The sequence below is a fragment of the Vicia villosa genome, linkage group LG6, assembly GCF_029867415.1.
Source record: "Vicia villosa cultivar HV-30 ecotype Madison, WI linkage group LG6, Vvil1.0, whole genome shotgun sequence".
Taxonomy (NCBI): Eukaryota; Viridiplantae; Streptophyta; class Magnoliopsida; order Fabales; family Fabaceae; genus Vicia; species Vicia villosa.
The window spans coordinates 129,177,844-129,182,318 of NC_081185.1; the positions used below are offsets into that span (position 1 = coordinate 129,177,844).

The 4,475-nt window shown below is 38.0% G+C and overlaps 1 long non-coding RNA gene across 1 annotated transcript; it reads right to left on the minus strand.

Annotated features, from left to right (window-relative positions):
• Positions 1-1,124: 1,124 nt before the first annotated feature.
• Positions 1,125-1,951, minus strand: LOC131612362 (uncharacterized). The gene is made up of 3 exons (XR_009287359.1): positions 1,896-1,951; positions 1,515-1,585; positions 1,125-1,285 (listed from the first exon to the last, which is right to left on the minus strand). It is a non-coding gene; the product is annotated as an uncharacterized LOC131612362 (long non-coding RNA).
• Between the last annotated feature and the right edge of the window lie 2,524 nt (positions 1,952-4,475).

Genomic DNA, 4,475 nt, shown 5'->3' on the forward strand with positions numbered 1-4,475 from the left:
CACTTATTAACCTTTTTTAATATCATATATCCATATGCTTTATTACGAAATGCTGAAGCAAACATGAGGTCAGAGAAAGAAATGAGGACATAATCGTCCAAACACATTTAACTAAGAGACAAAAGATGTGTTCAAGTATGACAGACAAGTTTGACAATGACCTTAAAAGTCGTAGGACACGTCAAGGATTGTTACCCTACAAAGCTACGATAACTACTTTGGTCAACAAGTAACAACCTTCTATACTCTTTCCTATGCTATATTAGATTCTCTCTAATCTCAATCTATTAAAATTATCTCTCTTTCTTTTTCCGTTGAATAATATTTTTTTTTTGTACGAATACATTTATTTTCTGATGGAAATAATCTCTATCTCTATGTGCTTATTAACCATCGTTTTCCTTCCTTATTTAATAGTATTCCAAAAGAAAAAACATTGTTTTCCGTTGGCACAGTGCTAAGATAATGATTTTGACTATTTTTTGTACAGGTTAATTAATTAATTAATTAATTAATTAATTAATAGAGCTTATCATTAGGCAGTGTGTTAAGAGATTTCTTTTAGAAAAGAAAATTTCTTTAGCCACCTTCCTATGGGGTCACCCCCAGCGAAAATCCCAAAATACCCCTGCTTCGGAAATGAACTTCCGAAGCGCTTTTTTTTTTTTTAAAAAAATTTCCACAATTCGGAAGTGCATCTCCGAAAACACCTCATGGGGGTGTCTTCGGAGATGAACTTCCGAAAACACCTCATGGGGGTGAATTCGGAAATGAACTTCCGAATTATGCAGAAACTGTGTTTTTTTTTATGTTTTTTCTTAAACTGTCTCGCATTTTAATTAAACGCAAACGCCAAATAAAAATAAGCAACAGATAAACTGAAAATACTAAGATGATAAATCCAATCCAAAAACACTGTGCGAAAGATACAATCCAAAATCAAAACAAAACAAAACAAAACACGTCAAACAAAACAAAAACACGTTATTCTGCCCGACGAGCGTTACAAAATACACATCAAACAAAACAAAAACACGTTATTCTGCCCGACGAGCGAACTCCTCCGAATGAAGATAATTATACCAATCCTCATCCCACTCAGTCTCATAACCATCAGCGTTGATCATGACTCTCACGCCTGAAGACTGAGCCTGCACGTCCGAGCCATGGACCCCCAGGGGACGAGAAGCAGAACCAGTCAAAACCTTCTTCTTCTCCTTCACCTCCTTCACTCCGCGAGAGCACGAGGTTGAAGAACCCTTTCTTCCCTTAGCGCCACCCATTCCTGCGTAAAATTGAAGAAAGAAAGGTCCATGAGACCTCCTTTTATAAAAGAAGAAAGGGGACAAAAACGCTTGGGAAACAGACAAGTCATTAAAGAACAAAGACGTTGGAAACCAGCGACACGCCGTCAAAGAAGTCAGAACGCATGCACACAAACTTCAAAGAAACAGGCACAATAAACAAAGGCGTTAAAAATAAAGTACTTGCAAATTAAAACGGACACTCCCTACCCTCTCTAGCCGACGCAGTCTGGGTCTCCCTACCCTGTCTGATGCGTGCTGGTTGGTTGTCTGACATGTTCCTGTAAACAATTGAAATCGATTAATATGCGAGACAAAATAAAAACTAAAAAATTTAAACATCTGATACAATTCGGAAGTTCATTTCCGAAAACTGGGATGGAGGTGTTTTCGGAAATGAACTTCCGAAACATCCCTGCGATGGAGTTTTCTGCAACTTCCATGGCAGACCCCAAAATCAAACATAAAACAAATTCAAAAAGCTTCTAAACAACCTAAATACTACTAACAACCAGTCCATATATCATTTATGCAATTGAAACCCTAAATAACATGCATTTGAATAATAAATCTAACAAATTTAAAACTTACAAATTGAGTGATTTGTGGGCTTTTGAATGTTGTATAGCAATGTGATTGGAGCCTTGATGCAACCTTGGAAGTGTGTTTGCACAAATTTTCGCCTTTGCTTGTTTTTTATTTGAGTTAGGGTAAATGAATGGGGGAGGGGGAGTGTTTTGATAAATCTGCATAACGCGCAGCATTTCGGAAATGAACTTCCGAAATGCTGTTTTCGGAAATGAACTTCCGAAATAAGACAATTTTTTCAAGAAAAAAGGCGTTTTCGGAGATGCATCTCCGAAAACACCTTTTTCTTGCATTTTCGAAAATGCATTTCCGAAGTCAGGGGTAGTATGGGGTTTTCACCAGAGGTGGACTAGAAGGTAGGGAGGTTGGCAAAGAAATTTTCTTTAGAAAATATTAGAGATAAATTTTATTCTAGGGATAAATGATTAAAAATATGAAATGTCTGAAAATTTTAATTCATTTAACAAAAATCAATGTCATCATTAGAATTTGAATCATAGTATTCAAGCACTACAAAAAATGTTCTCTCCAGCGACGTGATTCCCACGCCACAAAAAGGAATATCATGTCACCCCGCAAAATTTGCGACGTGAGAGTCTATGTCGCAGGGGGAAAGGTGGTAAACTAATAGTGTCATAGTTTTCACGTCACTATTCAGTGACATGTAAATCACGTCACTATATCCTACACACTATCCAACTCAAATTTCTGCCACAGCAGGCATGCAGCAGGTTTGCAGGGATGACACAACTAACGGAGAAAGTTTGTGACGTGTTTTTCATGCCACTGATTAGTGACGTGGGAAACATGCCACTACAAAACAAACTTTTTTTATAGTGCATCTAGCGACGTGATATACATGTCACAAATATAGTGAAATGTAAATCACGTCACGTCGCTACCAAGGCAACGGTCAACAAAAGCCTAATCATTGTTTGTTTGAGTCAGACAACTTTATTAGCGACGTGGACTTAATGTCGCTAGTTTGAATTTCAAAATTTTCAAACTCCCCCCATTTGAAATCCACCGCCCATTTTTTTTCCAGTTAGCGACGTGTTATGCACATCGGTATTTTTTTTTTAAAATAAAAACGCTGACACACACAATTGTAATGTCATCTGTAATATTTTATGAATATAATATGTAGTGACGTGATTATCACGTCGGAACAGCCATAATTTTAACACGTGATAATCACGTCACTATATTAAGCAGCTGGAGAGCTTGTTTCTTGTAGTGAAGGTTACCGTCTAATCAAAAAATGGAATTAATATTGAATTGAATTAATATGCAGGAAGATGGAGAAGTTTGACCTCATCTATTAGCCAGATGCACATCGCAATTTCTCCTGTACAAACTTTCGTTCAAACCTCCACCACTGCCTATAATGGAAGGGCGAGAAATGATTCCCGGTTTTCAACTTTTGAAAGCTAATCTTGGTTCGTAAGAAATCAATGACCTATTGAAAACGTCTACCAAATGGTGCAGCACCAGAACTCTTAGGCCTTGGCAGAGAGGCTAACTCGGATTGAAGATAGCTTGCACAATGCTAATCCAAATAATAACATTGTGTATGAGGAGGCCTTACGTAAAACCGCCATTCCTGAACCAAGAAGGGATCCATAAGAGGTCCAAAAGTCATCAAGTTGCCAGCGACACATGCACCGTTCTCCTTCCCCTGGTTCTAAATGAGGAAGGGGATAATAACACTCCTATTGAGGTTTGCTGCCCTAGGAGGACGGAAATGTATGAGAAATATGCTTTCGTATAAACGCGGAAGAAAAACCCAATGTTTGCTCACATCTTAGATAGAAGAACCCTAAAATTACAAGAGAAACTATCGAAACTCCAAATCTATAATAGGACAGGGGATCCAGATGAACAGGTCGAGCATGTATACAGTCGACTAGATTACTATAACACTGACGGAGCCATAAAGTGCAAATTCTTTGCACTAACCCTGATCGAATTAGTTGTGGCCTGGTACAGGTTTCTACCATGTAAGCATAAACTCTTAGCACAAATGCAAAGCTTTCACCACCTATGTCACCACCATGAAGAGGCAACCAACTAACCTTGTTGTACTTAGAAAAATCATGCAAGGTAATAAGGAAACCTTGCACGGATACATTGACCGCTTCACCATAGTAGTCATGTCTGTATGAGGCTCTAATGAAAGAAATTAGGGCACATTGAAGCTCATAATCTAAATAAATTGTTGAGTAGGGTCCAACCCTACATCAACTACAAAAAGAAACTTTTGGCTAACGGGTTAGCCGAGTATCAGGAAGTGCAGGACCTAGTCAACCATCAGAAAAAGACACCAGACAGTCCAAGGAAGATAATAAGCGCATATCCCGCTCTAAGTTAGATGCACATACTACTTTGAAAACTTCACGGGAAATAATCTTGAAGGACTGCGCAAACACTAAGTTCAAAGAAGCCGATATAAGGAACGCGTACCCAATTAAGGAGTCTACTCGGACAAGCATATTCAAATATTCATGTTTCAATAAGAGTCATAATTACAATACCAACAATTGCATCCAACTAAAGGATTCAATTGAAGGGATAATTAAAAAG